Below are 18,656 nucleotides of genomic sequence, written 5' to 3'. Positions count from 1 at the left end.
TTGTGATACGATGTTCCTGGTGGCTTTTGAGGACATTTATGAAAGAGTAGCCGGCCGCTGTGACCGAGCGGTTCTAGGCGCTTCAGTACGGAATCGCGCGCCTGCTACGGTCGCAGGTTCGAATCCTGCCTCGGACATGGATGTGTGTGATGTCCTTAGGTTGGTTAGGTTTAAGTAGTTTTAAGTCTAGGGGACTGATGACCTCAGAAGTTAAGTCCCATAGTGCTCAAAGCCATTTGAACCATTTTTGAACGAAAGTGTATGTTTGTTATCAATCTGTACGTGTGGCAAGTAGTAAAAGAAAACAGGGATAAATTTGGAGAGGAAATTAAAGTTCAGAGAGAAGAAATAAAATCTTTGATCTTTGACAATGGCGTATTTCTGGCAGAGAAGGCAAAGGACTTGTCTTGAAAAGATGTTATAAGATGAATATCAACAAAAGTAAAGTAAGAGTAGTGGAATGTAGTTGAATTAAATTAGGTGATTCTTAGCAAATTAGGTTAGGGAATGAGACAGCAATATTAGTAGATATATTGCTATTCAGAGAGCAAAGTAACTGACAATGGCAGATGTAGAGAGGCTGTAAAACGTGCCCCTGCAAGAGCAAGAAAAGCTTTTATGAAAAAACCCAAGCATGTTGACACATAATATAAATTTTTTAGGAAGCTTTTTCTTGAAGTGTTTGCCTGGATTCTAGAGTGATGCCTTATAAGAATGGCAAACCTGGACGATTAACGGTGCATACAAGTTTTCCAGATGTGGCACTACAGAAAAATACTGAAGGGTGGTTGACATAACTAATGAAGACGTCCTGAATTGTAGTGGGAAGAAAATGACTTTAATAAATAACTTGACTCGCGTAAGTGATATGTTGGGAGCACGCGTTCGGCGGCATCGAGGAATAGGTAATTCGGTACTGAAAGGAAGTGTGAAGGGTACTAATTGTAGAGGGAGCAACTGTTGACTAAATAAGTTCGTGTGGATGTAGATTACAGTAATTCTGCACAGATGAAGAGACTTACACAGCATTGACTATGGTGGAGACCTGCGTTAAACCACACTGAAGGATACAAAGTTTTGCTATGCTCGGAAAGCTACATACAAGCTGGCGACGGATCGAGGTAGCGCTTTGGTAAGGGACTGGAATCTATATTAGAGCATGCCGTAACATGCTAATAAATCCCACCCTATCGAGTAAGTTATCGTTTACTTCATTACAACAATATAGCGATATATTTTTTCCTGTGTTGCACTGGAACTACATTCAGCAACGACGTATACTTTTACATTCCAATGGCATTGTTTTAATAATTTTTTGGCGTTTGAATTTTCTGAGTGTTGCACACAATCAGTTATTTTGTAACAAAAATCGTATTCTCTTTGAGCGTGTTTTAAAATTCTGATGAGCCACAAGTTTTTTTTATCGTGTATTTACCTCATTTTGTCCCAGAACAATGCAGTGATCACGACAATAAATTTTTCAATCGTAAAACCTAAGCTCAGGACTAAAGAAGTTAACTCAAGAGAGGACAGAGAGCCTTTATAAAAGAAGTGTGTGCCCAGTGGTGATAGATACGCTGATTGGCTGTGTACCGTGCACGTCATGTTTTTACCTGTCTCGTGTGTACTCTGAGATGACAGAAATCATGGGATATCGATACGCACATCCACAGACGTCGGTAGTATCGCGTACACAAGGTATAAAAGGGCACTGCATTGGGCATTGTCGGAGCTGCCATTTGTACTCAGGTGATTCATGTGAAAACGTTTCCGACGTGATTATGGCCGCACGACGGGAATTAATACAGTAGGTGGAGCTAGATGCATGGGACATTCTGTTTGCTAAATCGTTAAGAAATTCTATATTACAAGTTCCACAGCGTCAAGAGTGGGCGGAGATTACCAAAATTTAGGTATTAGCTCTCACCATGGAAAAAGCAGTGGCAGACGACCTTCACTTAACGACCGTAAGCAGCGGCGTTTGTATAGAGTTTTCAGTGCTAACAGACAAGCAACACTGCGTGAAATAATCGCAGAAATCAATGTGGGACGCACGACAGGAGCGAGGCAAAATTTGGCATTAGTGGGCTACGGCAGCAGACGACTGACGCTAGTGCCTTTGGTAACAACACGACATCACCTACAGCGTCTCTCTTGAGATCGTGTCCATATCGATTGGACCCTACACGACTGAAAAACCGTGGTCTGGTTCGATGAGTCCTTATTTTACTTGATAAGAGCTCGTGGAACGGTTCGAGCGTGGCGCAGACTCCGCGAAGTCTTGCACCCAAGTTGCCAACAAAGCACTATGCAAGCTGCTAGTGGCTCCATAATGGTGTGGGTTATGTTTACATCGAATGGAATAGGTCATGTGTTATGTTCTGCAACTTGGAAACCATTTGCAGCCATTCGTGGACTTAATGTTTCAAAACAACGATGGTACTTTTATGGATGACAATACGCCATTGATCTGGCCACCGAGATCTCTCGACACGAATCCAATCGAATATCTGAGTAACATAATCGATTGGTCAGTTCGTGCAGAAAATCCTGGGACCGGCATCACTTTCACTATTATGGACGGCCATAGAGGCAACATCTACATCTACATACATATTCCGCAATCCACCATACGGTGCGTGGCGGAAGGTACCTCGTACCATAACTAGCATCTTCTTTCCCTGTTCCACTCCCAAACAGAACGAGGGAAAAATGACTGCCTCTGTACGAACCCTAATCTCTCTTCTCTTATCTTTGTGGTTTTTCCGCGAAATGTAAGTTGGCGGCAGTAAAATTGTACTGCAGTCAGCCTCAAATGATGGTTCTCTAAATTTCTTCAGTAGTGATTCACGAAAAGAACGCCTCCTTTCCTCTAGAGACTCCCACCCGAGTTCCTGAAGCATTTCCGTAATACTCGTGTGATGATCAAACCTACCAATAACAAATCTAGCAGCCCGCCTCTGAATTGCTTCTGTGTCCTCCCTCAATCCGACCTGATATGGATCCCAAACGCTCGAGCAGTACTCAAGAATAGGTCGTATTAGTGTTTTATAAGCGGTCTCCTTTACAGATGAACCACATCTTCCCAAAATTCTACCAATGAACCGAAGACGACTATCCGCCTTCCCCACAACTGCCATTACATGCTTGTCCCACTTCATATTGCTCTGCAATGTTACGACCAAATATTTAATCGACGTGACTGTGTCAAGCGCTACACTACTAATGCAGTATTCAAACATTACAGGATTCTTTTTCTTATTCATCTGCATTAATTTGCATTTAGTCACTCAACGGCGACACCTTCCCGTACCCTAATATTTCCGCAGACGACTTCTAACGATTTGTTGAGTCCATGCCACGTCCAGTTGCTGCTCTACGCCGGCCAGAAAAGGGTCCTATACTACACTGAAGAGTCAAAGAAACTGACATAGGCATGCGTATTCAAATACAGAGATATGTAAACAGGCAGAATACGACACTGCGGTCAGCAAGGCCTATATACGACAACAAGTGTCTGACGCAGTTGTTAGATCGGTTAATGCTGCTACAGTAGCAGGTTATCAAGATTCAAGTGAGTTTGAACGTGATGTTATAGTCGGCGCTCGAGCGATGGGACACAACATCTCCGAGGCAGCGATGAAGAGGGGATTTTTCTGTACGACCATTTCACGAGTGTACCGTGAATATCAGGAACCTGAATTCATGGACCCTGCATGTCAGCAGGGGACTGTTCAAGCTGGAGGAGGCTCTGTAATAGTGTGTGTTTGGGGGGGGGGGTGCAATTCGACTGATATCGGACCGCTGATACGTCTATAAACACCTCTGACAGGTGACAAGTACGTAAGCATCCTGTCTGATCACCCGTATCCAATCATGTCCACTGTGCAATCCGACGGATTTGGGCAATTCCAGCAGGACAATGCGACATCCCACACGTCCAGAATTGCTACAGATAGCTCCAGAAAAACTCTTCATAGTTTAAATACTTCCGCTGCCCACCAAACTACCCAGACATGAACATTATTGAGCACATCAGTGATGCCTTGCAACGTGCTGTTCAAAAGAGGTCTCCACCCCCTCATACTCTTACTGATTTATGGACAGCCCTGGAGGATTCATGGTGTCAATTCCCTCCAGCATTAGTGGACTCCATGCCACGTCCTGTTGCGGCACTTCTGCGTGCTCGCGGGGGCCCTACACGATATTAGGCAGGAGTACCAGTTTCCTTGGCTCTTCAGTGGCATTAGAAGGTACCCGACGCCTTTTGTTGCCCCACTGTAATCGTGTCGTCTCGAGACGTACGCTGGGGCCGTAGGCGCGCGCGTCTTGCACTGCGCTGTGCACCGCCAGCACCGCGGTGGGGCGGCCAAGGCGGTCCGGCTGGGGGCGGCCTCGGCCGTGCGCCGCCCCACCCCACCCCCGCAGAGGCTCGCTATATCACCGCCGCCGGACACGCGGCGTCGACACTCGCCCGCCGGCCGGACACCAGCTCGGCCCACACACAGCCCGCCAGCCAGCCTCGCAGGTCAGTGCCGGCGCTCGCCGCCCGCTCTGCTACCGTGTCGCGTCTCGGCGCTGTCGCACGTCAAGCTTCTTGCTGCGTCAGAGATGTGCAACTTTTCTACTTTTATATGGGATCTGATTCGATAGTCTAAATCTACATACAGCGTCCGCCCAATAACATCCGAGACACATTTTTATTCCTGGGGTATAAGCGACGCCAGCGCAGTAACTACGGTGGCAGCTTCTACTAACAACTGTAAACAACAGTTGAACAATGAGATTTTCACTCTGCAGCGGAGTGTGCGCTGATACGAAAGTTCCTGGCAGACTAAAACTATGTGCCGGACCGAGACTCGAACTCGGGACCTTTGCCTTTCGCGGGCAAGTGCTCTACCAACTGAGCTACCCAAACACAACTCACGACCCGTAAGTTTAGAAGGTAGGAGACGAGGTACTGGCAGAAGTAAAGCTGTGAGGACGGGTCGTGAGTCGTGCTTGGTTAGCTCAGTTGGTAGAGCACTTGCCCGCGAAAGGCAACGGTCCCGAGTTCGTGTCCCGGTCCGGCACATAGTTTTAGTCTGCCAGGAAGTTTCAACAGTTGCACATTCGACCAACCACTTGTGAACAGGTAGTGTTTAGTAGTGGACGTGCAGACTTAGTCTGTCAACGTCGGTGTGTCACCAACTGCATTAGAGCGACACCTCTAAATCAAGTGTTAACAATTTTCTCTAAAGCAGTGGTCACCAAATTTATGAGTTCAAGAACTAACACATTGTGGAACGGCATCTCGGGTCGCACTTGTACCGATCTTATTATTAATAGAGAACCTACATAAATTTGCATGTTATGAGTCAAAATAAAGTGGTTCAAATGGCTCTGAGCACTGTGGAACTTAGAACTACTTAAACCTAACTAACCTAAGACATCACACACATCCATGCCCGAGGCAGGATTCGAACCTGCGACCGTATGTTATGAGTCCCCAGTATACTAGCTGCAGTAAGGACTGTTGGCTGCTTGCTCGCAAATACTGTTCCTTAAAAACAGGCATCATTTGAACACTTTTTGCCTGCTGTTCTCTCTTTCAATTTGCTGCCATCCTCAGCGACCCCGAAGTCCTGACACCGTAATTGTCCGGCGAAGTGTTGTTGTGTCACCTGTGTCAAGAGATGATTAACAGATTAGTAACCGTAACTATACTTATATTTAAATGATTTATAATGATCATAAATGTTTACAAATGTTAAGAATGTCATTTTTCTTCTACTCACTGCGTTGTATTGGCAACGGCCTTGCCGCAGTGGATACACCGGTTCCCGGAAGATCACCGAAGTCAAGCGCTGTCGGGCGTGGTTGGCACTTGGATGGGTGACCATTCGGTCTGCCATGCACTGTTGCCATTTTTAGGGGTGGACTCAGCCTCATGATGCCAATTCAGGAGCTACTCGACCGAATAGTAGCGGCTCTGGCCAAAAAAAAAACCAACACAACGACTGCCAGAGCGGTGTGCTGACCACACGCCCCTCCTATCCGCATCCTTCACTGAGGATGACACCGCGGTCGGATGGCCCCGATGGGCCACTTGTGGCCTGAAGACGGAGAGTGCATTGCGTTGTATTACAAAAGCCTATAGTTTATTTGATATTCCTTGCTACAAATGTGTACCGCATTTGAAGATGAACCTCTTTATAACGTGCGCGTTAATGGATCAGTACAGAAGCAAATGGGGAGTAATATAATTCTTGATAAGAGAAAGTAATCTTCGTGAGGTTGATATTCATTTAACAAGTGCTTATTTTTTTCTAAGGTGTTTCTTTTGTCCTACTCTCGGACTCCAGCCCTAAGCGAACGGAAAACGACTCTTCGTTTCCCGTTAATTGAAACATTGCGTGTCCATTCGATAGAACAGTGCCAAACACTTAGAGTGCCATGTAAAGTTTAATGACTTGTATTAACAGGCAGTGGAAAACGCGGGGAGGCAATGCTCTAGAAGCTGATTAGTGCTGCTGCATGGCGCTAGCTGCGGGCGCTGCGCGGGTACGCTAAGGAGGCGGGAAAGTTGGGTCAAGAATACGCGGACATAGATGTATACAGATATAAGTGCTAGATGACTTGCCACTAAACCGAATATCGTTCTACACTAACCTGCGGCGGACTTTCGCGTGGTCACCTAAATTTCTACTTTTTAAGAAACATTTTGTTCGTAACGAGAAACAAACCGACATTTGTTGCCACGCTGGGCGTTGCATGAAACTCGTGCTGTGCAGTAATTAAACTGAATCCATCTACTGATTTAAAAAAAAGAACTAAATTACTGTTATCTACTGCAATATCAGACATAATTCGTCTCGAAACTCGTAGGACCCTTGTATACTCATAAAACCTGAAGTTAATCTAAACGTAATGTAAATGTTCATTGTGGCTGCCTCTGAATTAATACGCTATATCACTGTTTACAGTTTCACGGCACACTGTCGGTAGATTCAGCATTGCGTACAATGATTTCGCCAGTCGCGGCACACGGCGTTTTCGGCATACTCGTCTGTTGGCGGATAGCTAAATGGTTTACCCACCAACTTCAGAAATTGTTCAAATGGTCAAATGTGTGTGAAATCTTATGGGACTTAACTGCTAAGGTCATCAGTCCCTAAGCTTACACACTACTTAACCTAAATTATCCTAAGGACAAACACACACATCCATGCCCGAGGGAGGACTCGAACCTCCGCCGGGACCAGCCGCAAAGTCCATGACTTCAGCGCACAAGACTGCTCGGCTAATCCCGCGCGGCTTCATGAAATTGTTTCGAAGTGTTAGCTACATAGTTTACGCAGCAAGCGTAGCCTGTGAACATGTTTTACAATACCGTATCTTAGACGTTTTAATGTCGAAGTATCTAAGTAACTATACCGAGTTATGTAATGATGAGATCCATCACGAAGCTGAGAAGTGAATAACACGTAAGTACTGTAAGCTTTTCATCGGATTCGTTTTTTAGAAATCGGTTGTGAAACAACAGCGAGCGAGGAAACTCACTTAGAATAAAAAATAGATATGTTTTTCTTTCTAAAAAAAGTGAAATATGTACTACATTATTAAATCTGAAAATGGTATAGTCTTGCTTAAAGTATGCCGGCCGGAGTGACCGAGCGGTTCTAGGCGCTACAGTCTGGAACCGGGCGACCGCTACGGTCGCAGGTTCGAGTCCTGCCTCGGGCATGGGTGTGTGTGATGTCCTTAGGTTAGTTAGGTTTAAGTAGTTCTAAGTACTAGGGGACTGATGACCTCAGAAGTTAAGTTCCATAGGGCTCAGAGCCATTTGAACCATTTTTTGCTTAAAGTATATAAGATTTTGTTTTTTTGCATAGTCGTAGAAGGCAACTACGCCTTGAACTACGTAATGCCTCGCAGCGCTACTTCAGTCGCCTTCATTCAGAATACATCGCAAGCGTCGTAATTTTCTCGGCAGCTTTATTTTGGACCATCACACATATTACCTGTGTCTTCCCATCTGAACCTTTCCGTATGTGTCCATGAACGTTGTTCAGTTTTCTTCATACATGTCGCTCACGTAAGTTACCCATGTGTAAGCGACGTATGGTGAACGTAAAGTCCCTACTGCAAAAATTTCCTAGCGTGAAAATGGACGTAAAAATGGAGCGACAAGTTTGTGTGAAATTTTCTTTTGGAACCGGGATATCAGCTTCTGAGACTTACGAACTATTAACTTTTGGAGATAATTGTATGAGCCAGTCAAATGTTTTTGTCTGGTTCAACAGATTTAAAAATGGCAGCGAATCATCTGATGATGAACCACGGTCTGGCCAACCTTCCACCTCAAAAACGAATGAAAATGTGAAAATTTGCGACTTAGTGCGATCTGATCGTAGACTTAGAATTAGGGAGATGGCTGATGAACTTGATTTAAGTTTCTACACAGTTCAGTCAATTTTTACTGAAGATCTGAACATGCATTGAGTTTCCATTCCAAAAGTGTCAAGTGACCAGGAACAATACCGATTTGAAGTGTACCAATATCTGATTAATCGGACTAAAAATGACCCAGATTTGTTGAATAGGGTATTAGAGATTACGAATCGTGGGTATACGGATATGATTCTGAAACCAAAGTGTAGTCTTCGCTGTGGAAAACTCCAGGTTCACCACGGCCGAAAAAAGCACGGCAAAGTCGGTCGAAGGTGAAGACAATGTTGGTGATTTGTTTTCGATTCTTCCGGGATTGTGCATCATGAATATACCCCTGGAGGACAGACAATTAACCGGGAATACCACAAATGTGTCCTTGAGCGTTTGCGCGAAAAAGTGCGGAAGGAAAGGCCTGCACGTGGGAAGACAGGAGTTGGATACTACACCATGACAATGCTCCGGCTGATCGTGCCTTCTCCATTGTTGAATTTTGGACCAAATTCAAAATTCCTGTGCTCCCACAATCTCCATATTCCCCTGACTTGGCCCCTGCGGACTTCTTTTTCCTAAACTGAAATTTTCACTGAAAGGGAAGCGATTTGACTCGATTGAAGACATCCCGGCAAATACAGTGAGCGTCCTTAACACACTTCAGGGAAAAAAATTCCTGGAATGTTTCCAAAAATGGAAACACCATTGGAGTCGGTGTGTTCATTCAGAAGGGGACTATTTTGAAGGAGATGCGGCACAGTAGCACGTAGGTACCACCATTGTACAATTACAAGCCCATTCTTAAAACTTTCCAATCGCACCTCGTATATGGAGCACCCTTACCAAAAGAAGGAACAGGTTAACAGGACATGCAATAAAGCATCCAGGAAGAGTTAGCGCTGGAAGGAGCAATAGGAAGGGGGGGGGGAGAGAAGGGAATGGAGGAATTAGTGTATAGTGAGGTCAGACAAACACTTGAATAAGTAATGCAGATCAGGCGGTGTTGAATGATGTACTCACTTAGAGATGAGGAGATCAAAAGGAGGGGGATAGCATCAAAAGAGAAAGAAAGCTTTCCGAAAGTGATGTCATCTCTCTGGGCGAAAATACCTCACGTACATAACGACAGACAATAATCCATATGACGAACATTACGTACCTTGAATTATTTAGAATTTACAGAAAACCCACAGCTACAGATGCGATAATTCCTGCGAGGTCCCTACACCCACAGAGTCACAACATGCAGCTTTCCATTCGACGTTGTATCGCCTCATATCTGTTCCATCATCTAAATCTGCCTTTCAAGCAGAACTATAGGCCATCAAATTTATAGCTTCCAGTAATGGCTATTACTCTGCGCTGACCGATAAGACACTACAAGAAGAGAAGGTACATGAAGTTACACCACTTCGGTACACTGGCCAACAGGAACCTGTCTGCAGCTATAAACCATCCCATATGTTGGTAAATTTTCAGATAACTTCGCTGAAAAGTTGGTCTCCCAACTGCAGATCTACATATATAAAACCGAGAGAATGTCAAAATTTTTTATCTTGCAGTAAAGACAAACTGTAACCCTTGGCACAGAGTGGTGTGCAGAACATCACATGCAAGCGCTGTGAGAAAACCTATGTTCGTTAATCAGGAGAAACTGTGGCAATTAGGATGTCTGAACATGAGAGAAACCAGAAAGCAAAAAAGTCGGATTCAACCTTTGCCCAACATATTTTAATATACGATCATCGATACGATGTTAATTATGAAATTTTACGTTCTGTTAAGAAAAACAAATAGATGACATTACTGGAAATCAATAAACATATGACACGGAAATGGCTCTGAGCACTATGGGACTCAACTGCTGAGGTCATTAGTCCCCTAGAACTTAGAACTAGTTAAACCTAACTACCCTAAGGACATCACAAACATCCATGCTCGAGGCAGGATTCGAACCTGCGACCGTAGCGGTCTTGCGGTTCCAGACTGCAGCGCCTTTAACCGCACGGCCACTTCGGCCGGCCATATGACACGGAATGAAAGATCACTATTAAATGACAAAAGTCATTATCCTTTTTTTCCTCTATTAAATTAAGTTTCAGTTATATGATTGTTAGATTTCAATAGTAAATTCAACTTTATTTTTCATCTGCTGGTGTATGTAAATCCACCTAAGAACGTAATTTCTCGTTTTCAGTTAAATGTTGCTGTTTGTGCGTACCATTAAAATGTAGTACTCTCCTTTGTAAACGCTACATGACATATCTACACTCCTGGAAATTGAAATAAGAACACCGTGAATTCATTGTCCCAGGAAGGGGAAACTTTATTGACACATTCCTGGGGTCAGATACATCACATGATCACACTGACAGAACCACAGGCACATAGACACAGGCAACAGAGCATGCACAATGTCGGCACTAGTACAGTGTATATCCACCTTTCGCAGCAATGCAGGCTGCTATTCTCCCATGGAGACGATCGTAGAGATGCTGGATGTAGTCCTGTGGAACGGCTTGCCATGCCATTTCCACCTGGCGCCTCAGTTGGACCAGCGTTCGTGCTGGACGTGCAGACCGCGTGAGACGACGCTTCATCCAGTCCCAAACATGCTCAATGGGGGACAGATCCGGAGATCTTGCTGGCCAGGGTAGTTGACTTACACCTTCTAGAGCACGTTGGGTGGCACGGGATACATGCGGACGTGCATTGTCCTGTTGGAACAGCAAGTTCCCTTGCCGGTCTAGGAATGGTAGAACGATGGGTTCGATGACGGTTTGGATGTACCGTGCACTATTCAGTGTCCCCTCGACGATCACGAGTGGTGTACGGCCAGTGTAGGAGATCGCTCCCCACACCATGATGCCGGGTGTTGGCCCTGTGTGCCTCGGTCGTATGCAGTCCTGATTGTGGCGCTCACCTGCACGGCGCCAAACACGCATACGACCATCATTGGCACCAAGGCAGAAGCGACTCTCATCGCTGAAGACGACACGTCTCCATTCGTCCCTCCATTCACGCCTGTCGCGACACCACTGGAGGCGGGCTGCACGATGTTGGGGCGTGAGCGGAAGACGGCCTAACGGTGTGCGGGACCGTAGCCCAGCTTCATGGAGACGGTTGCGAATGGTCCTCGCCGATACCCCAGGAGCAACAGTGTCCCTAATTTGCTGGGAAGTGGCGGTGCGGTCCCCTACGGCACTGCGTAGGATCCTACGGTCTTGGCGTGCATCCGTGCGTCGCTGCGGTCCGGTCCCAGGTCGACGGGCACGTGCACCTTCCGCCGACCACTGGCGACAACATCGATGTACTGTGGAGACCTCACGCCCCACGTGTTGAGCAATTCGGCGGTACGTCCACCCGGCCTCCCGCATGCCCACTATACGCCCTCGCTCAAAGTCCGTCAACTGCACATACGGTTCACGTCCACGCTGTCGCGGCATGCTACCAGTGTTAAAGACTGCGATGGAGCTCCGTATGCCACGGCAAACTGGCTGACACTGACGGCGGCGGTGCACAAATGCTGCGCAGCTAGCGCCATTCGACGGCCAACACCGCGGTTCCTGGTGTGTCCGCTGTGCCGTGCGTGTGATCATTGCTTGTACAGCCCTCTCGCAGTGTCCGGAGCAAGTATGGTGGGTCTGACACACCGGTGTCAATGTGTTCTTTTTTCCATTTCCAGGAGTGTATATCTTTTGTATCTTCTGCAAAAATAAAATCTGTGCATGTCGCACATAGTTTTGTAGAACATAAATGTTTCCTATTTAATATTAACGGTAATTTTATGGCCTAACGCATTGTGAATCCCACAGTAACGTAATAGTTTCAATAACTCGGTCTTGCACATGTTATTTATACCTGATACCATCTGTAACATTCTAGTAAAGGATCGTCAATGCTGATCACTTATAAACATTGTACGCTATAGGCCTACATCAGAGTTTGTGCTTTATTAAACTAAGTCGGTAGGCAGAAAAAGGAAACAGTATTTATGTCTACACTGTGTTTTCCTTCGTGATAGAAAGTTACCGTGGATGTAGACATTATAGTATAAGACTAGGTCTGAAATTAGGAGAGGAAATCTTGACTAGGAAGATAATTCCTGTTACATTTTAGTCTCACTAAGTTTTTCTCACAGTAGCCCGTGATGTTTACTGTGGAAAAAAATGTCGGTGTACCCGTAATAAAGTAAAGTGAACGACGCCGTGTCGTACCGTAGGTCCTGAGCGTTTCTTTTGGATTTTCTTTTAGATTAGTATTTTCAGATATTTCTACGCACGCGTAATTTCTGGCGTACTTTCCTGTTACAGTAGTAGCTCCGTGCTACCTCGGAGATTGACGGAAAGCAACGTGTATCAGTGCTTAGTTACTATGTTCTATAAGTTGTGGCAGAAGGAAATGTGTTTTTGAAGTGCCGTAACGTCCTAATCGAGAGTCAGTCTAATTGTAGGCACATACGACGGAGAAATTGATCGCATGAGTTTGGCAAGCTGCCGTAGAATAAGACAACTCGTTTCTCTGCAGTGCTTTATAGTTTATATCCAATGTCACATTGTACTAAGTGTTGGTTGTTTTTGTACACTTCATGACGCTTTGGTAGATGAGAACTGCGTTTATTTGTTTAGAGTAACCATACTGCTCTCTACCTAAGAGAAAAACTAAGAGACTACGTAGTCGTATTGGCTGCCAGCAGACAGCTGACTCAGCCTGGCCTTTGGACGCTCAATAATCCCTTTTCGGATGTGTGCCAAATATTTCGCTGTAGAAATAGACGAGTTAGCTGATCTGGTAACAGATTTTTGATGACCTTACAGTTAAACAGTAGATAATTTTCATAAGTGTGTACTTATCTACTTAAAAATTTTCTCTTGTATTTCAGATATTCTTCGGACGCTTCGGATTAGTGAAAGGTGAGTAGTTCTTTTGTTTATTAAATATAACTTATATCTTAATAGCTCCAGAGAGGTAATAGCTAAATACAATTAATAGTGACCTCCCAGAAACTCACTTTCAGGTGCTCATCCTCACCAATATGCATCCATGCGGAAAGCAGTTCACATAGTTTATTCGTGGTCCCTCATGGCTAAATGTCTCTACACACTTTGTGATCTTACCTCTGATGACCTCATGGACCCTACAAAGAATGTACCACAGTAATGGCCAACTATAGGAATAAGAATACCTATATGTACATCTAAATCTACATACATGCTACGCGCGCCACCGCACGATGCGTGGGGGAGGGTACCCTGTACCACAACTAGTCGTTTGATTTCCTGTTCCACTCACAGATACAGCGAGAAAAAAAACGACTATCTATATGCCTCAACCACCTCCGCTAGGACCTTGCCTAGTCGGCGGTGCGGGTCTCCCGCATCGTTCCCTATGCTCCTCGGAACATGGGACCTCATCATCATCATATGTCTCAGTAAGAAGCCTAATTTCTCGTATCTTATCTTCGTGGTCCCTACGCGAAATCTATGCTGGCGGCAGTAAGATCTTCCTGCATTCAGCTTCAAATACCGGTTCTCTAAATTTTCCCCGTAGTGTTCTTCGCAATGTATGTCTTCTTCCCTCCAAGGATTCCCACTTGAGCTCCCGTTGCATATCCGTAACACTTGCGTGCTGATCGGACCTACCGGTAACAAATCTAGAAACTCTCCTGTTAATTGCTTCGATGTCTTCTGTCAGTCCGATCTGGTGCGGATCCCAGACACTCCAACAGTACTTGAGAATAGTCGCACTAGCGTCCTATATGCGGTCTGCTTTATATATGAACCACACTTTCTTAAAATTCTCCCAATAAACCGAAGTCGACCTTTCGCCTTCCCTACCACAATCCTCACATGCTCGTTCCATTTCACATCGCAGATATTTACATGACACGACCGTGTCAAGCAGGACACTATAATGCTGTATCCGAACATTACGGGCTTGTTTTTCATACTCATCCGCATTAACTTACATCTTTTCTACCTTAAGAGCCAGCTGCCATTCATCCATTCATCACACCAACCGGAAGTTTTGTCTAGATCATCTTTTATCAACCTACAGTCACTTATCTTCGACACCTTCCTGTACACCACAGCATCGTCAGTGAACAACCGCAGACTGCTGTCCACCCTAACTGCCAGATCATTTATGTATACAGAAAATTGCAACGGTCCTACCACACTTCCCTGGGGCACTCCTGATATTACCCCTGCCTCCGATGAACACTCGCGGTGGAGGACAATATACTGGGTTCCATTACTAAAGAAGTCTTCGAGTCAGTCACACATCTGGGGGGCCTATTCCGAATGCACGCACCTTCGTTAAAGCCTGCAATGGGGCACCGTGTTGAATGCTTTTCAAAACTCCAGGAACATGGAATCTGCATGTTGCCCTTCATCTGTCGTTCGCACTATGCGAGAAAAGGGCAAGCAGAGTTTCACATGAGCGATGCTTTTTAAACCGTACTGATTCGTGGCCATCAGCTTATCATATCCAAACTCAGAATATGCTCTAGAATTCTGCAGCAAACCGATTTTAAGGATGTTGGTGTGTAATTTTGCCGGTCCGTTCTTTTACCCTTCTTATATACCTCACGTATCCGTTTCCAAATTACCATGTAACAGATTACAATAAGTTTAGTATCTCCAGCCGATTCAAATGTTAGTTTCAGAAGTTCCCCGTAATGTTCAGTACTGACTGAACTGAACTCCGACTTGGCGAGCATCTCAGACCTTCAAATAGATCTAGATTCCTGCATGCATTCTCATTTTCAGATACGCTGTCCGCTCTTCCCTGTCCCCTCCTCTTCACCACACACACACACACACACACACACACACACACACACACACACACACACACACACACACACTAAACAGAATTATTCCGTTCACCTCTTCCGTTATTAATTCCTTTCACTTCGTTTCGACTCATGCTAATAATCTTAGGCATTTAATTTATCTGAAAGACTCCAGAAGCCTGCAAAGGCGAGATTACCCTCATCCTGTTTACGCAGAAAGACTACAATCAACACTGAATACATAGTATATTACCTTACTGCGATGATACAGAACTTCATGTTTATATTCATATAATAGTACTCCCCTCAGAGAGGTGTGGCATGTATCCCTCACAAAAGTGACAACTATAAGATGGAGTTGTTTAATCTGAAACATTAATAAAATCGTTGCAGACCAGCTATCTGACGGTCTCGATCATAGGTTTTGTTGTATTGTCTCTTTGAACTACGTAGCGGCGCTGCACTACATGTTCCTTCACAACTATAAGAGAATTTTTGACGGGGAAGGATTGCCACATAACCTTCCAATGCCACGAAAAGTTTGACCAGGGATACATGAGAATAGTAGGAGACACTCAACAAATTAAGCAAACAACTTCGTCAGTTTCTTTAATTTATGATTACAACACTCAATGGAAGGAAAATTTATCACTGAACTACACAAAAACAGAATTGGAAACGATCTGTTTTCTGCACACTTTCAAGAACCCGTTGACCTACGTTATCTTGGCCGTAACTCTGTTGATTGGTTACCTACCCCTGAATTTTCCCCGTGCCCTTGAAGTGATACTACTGAGAGAAGTGACGCAGTGGTAACACACTTGAGTCGCGTTGAGGAGGGTGCTAGTTGAAATACCAAATTTAAGCTTCTCGCGGTTTTCCTTAAATCGTCTGAACTTAATGGTTTCCTTAAAAGGATACGGCCGATTTCCTTCATCAGCCTTCGCTACTCAGCTGTGTTTCTAATTACGTCGACGGGAGATTGAGCCCTGATTTTCTTCCTTCCTTCCTTCCTTTTTATGACTAGCATTGCGGATGGCATTTATCTCCCGCCTCACCGCTCGGCTGCCCTGCGCGGCGAGAACACTGGGATTTGTAGCAAGAACCTTCAGGACGACTATGTAAATGAGAGATAGCCTTACCGAGATGCTCGACATACTCCATTAGCAGACGTTACGAGAGAGGCGTCGTACATCACGGAGAGGTTTACTGCTTAAATTTCGAAAGAATACTTCCTGGGAAGAGTTGGACAACATATTACTTCCTCCAACATACATCTCGCGTAATGACCACGACGAGAAAATTTGAGAAATCAAAAAATTTGAAATTTGTGGTACGTTCGTATGGGACCAAACTGCTGATGTCTTCGTCGCTAGGCTGACAAACTATTTAATCTTACTTTAACTTACACTAAGGACAACACACATACCCATGCCCGAGTGAGGACTCGATCCTCCGACGGGGGGCCGCGTGAACCATGGCAAGGCACCCGCCAGACCGTGTGGCTACCGTCGCGGCGAGAATTTAGAGACATAACGTGAGTGTATACCTCTAATGCCACATACCTCCACAAACCTACCAACTGTCGGATTCCTGATACTCATAATAAGTGATGTATTTCGTTCCAAAGATGGACAAATAAGCTTTTAAGCAAGTGGCCATAATGTTTTGGTTCATCAGTGTATGCTCGCGCTTGCCTTTCAACATCGCAGGTAGTGTCACTTGACATACCAAACCAACTAATTCGGTGGTGTGGCTAGGACAGGCTAAGGACGCTGTAGTTCTACGTAGCACGTGGTCTTACATCGCAGTGCAAGCGAGGAAGGGATCGCGAAAGATGACTTCCCGAATGGACGTGGCGGCTTGCTGTTAAAGTCATTAAATTTTTTGATGACGAGAAGGAAAAAAGAATGGAAATGCTGACGGCAAAACTGACAGAACTGAGTAAACCGATGGTCTGTAAACTAGGGCGGGAGATGCACATTATTGAGTGGACTGGGATTCAGGTGTCTTTCCCAGAGAAAAAGAAATAAAGTACACACAGTGCATACCCGATGACGATATGAATAAACGTGTTATTGTCTAATAACTTCCGCGGTGTTGTGAACAATACAACTGAACACCAACATTGCAAAAATTCGATAGCTTTTATCTCGTACAAATTGCCTTCGCGGCTGCTTTGAGAAAGTTTTTAATCTAGGATTTGTTTTTAAAAGGTGCAGAATAAATGAGGTTCCTGCGTCGAGGAGGGGGTATAGTTTCGAGAAATGAGCACTACATTACATTTTTACGGAAGAAAGAAGAACCAAAAACGAAACGGACAGTGGTTTATTCAGATGAAACATTTATACACATCACTCTGAGAATAAATGTTGTCACTGTGATAATGTGCGAAAAGTATTGTCAGACACAAGTACCCTTCAGTGTATGTACAAGACGACAGTGGAAAGTCATAGGGGACTACAATGGAAGCGAATTATCAAAACAACTGTTTTCTGTGATGAGACTTACTGACAGATCCCTCATTAGGTATATATATTGCCCGTAAAAGCCAAAGTTCCGGCAGACAGTTTTAATATGTCTGGAAATTTAGAAACGGCGAGCGCTCCGCACTAAAGTGAAAAATTCATTCTCGAACCAACGCCTACGCAATGAAAAAGCCTTTTATTCGCAATATCCTTTCTTCCAGCAGTGTTAGTCTCGAAAAGTGTGGGAAGAGCTTCTGCGAACTTTCGGAAGCAGGAAAGGAGTACTGGTAGAATTAGAGCTATGAAGGCGGATCGTGACTCGTGCCTGGATAGCTCAGGCGGTAACAGCACTGCACGGGGAAGACAAGGTTCCGGGTTCGACTGCTGGTCTGAGACGGAGTTTTAATCTGTCATCAAGTTTCAAAAATGCTCTCTCCGCCACAGAGTACGATTCATTCTGGATTATGTGTTGCTCGTCGGTTCTAGTGTAAACAACCTCCACGTGGGAATTCCTCTACAAACTTCTGAACGGTACCTTGTCGGCAAGCAGGACACACCATGTATTTTTCTTTGCATTCTTATTCCGTCATCATCGCATACTATTGTGAACTAAGACTCATGCGTCTGGGAGACCATGCATGGAAAGGCCAGTCTGTGTGCCCCGTGACGCGTGGTTTGCACAGATACACGTATTGGGCGGAGGCTCTTTGCCCAGCCCAGTCGCCTTTTCCTTAAATACCGGGTGATCAAAAAGTCAGTATAAATTTGAAAACTGAATAAATCACGGAATGATGTAGATAGAGAGGTACAAATTGACACACATGCTTGGAATGACACGGGGTTTTATTAGAACCAAAAAAATACAAAAGTTCAAAAAATGTCCGACAGATGGCGCTTCATCTGATCAGAATAGCAATAATTAGCAAAACAAAGTAAGACAAAGCAAAGATAATGTTCTTTACAGGAAA

The 18,656-nt window shown here is 44.8% G+C and overlaps 1 protein-coding gene across 1 annotated transcript in view; it reads left to right on the top strand.

The window, feature by feature from the left end:
- Positions 1 to 18,656, top strand: part of LOC124788048 (sodium/iodide cotransporter) — a 333,961-nt gene that overhangs the window by 231,600 nt on the left and 83,705 nt on the right. Inside the window, exon 3 of the mRNA XM_047255115.1 lies at positions 13,307 to 13,337. The gene's annotated coding sequence lies outside the window, so the exon portion shown is untranslated. The remainder of the gene's footprint in view (positions 1 to 13,306; positions 13,338 to 18,656) is intronic.

Source organism: Schistocerca piceifrons, chromosome 3 (genome assembly GCF_021461385.2).
Source record: "Schistocerca piceifrons isolate TAMUIC-IGC-003096 chromosome 3, iqSchPice1.1, whole genome shotgun sequence".
Classification (NCBI taxonomy): domain Eukaryota; kingdom Metazoa; phylum Arthropoda; class Insecta; order Orthoptera; family Acrididae; genus Schistocerca; species Schistocerca piceifrons.
Note: the sequence above shows the minus strand (reverse complement) of the source record. Positions and strands in the feature narration are given on the sequence as shown.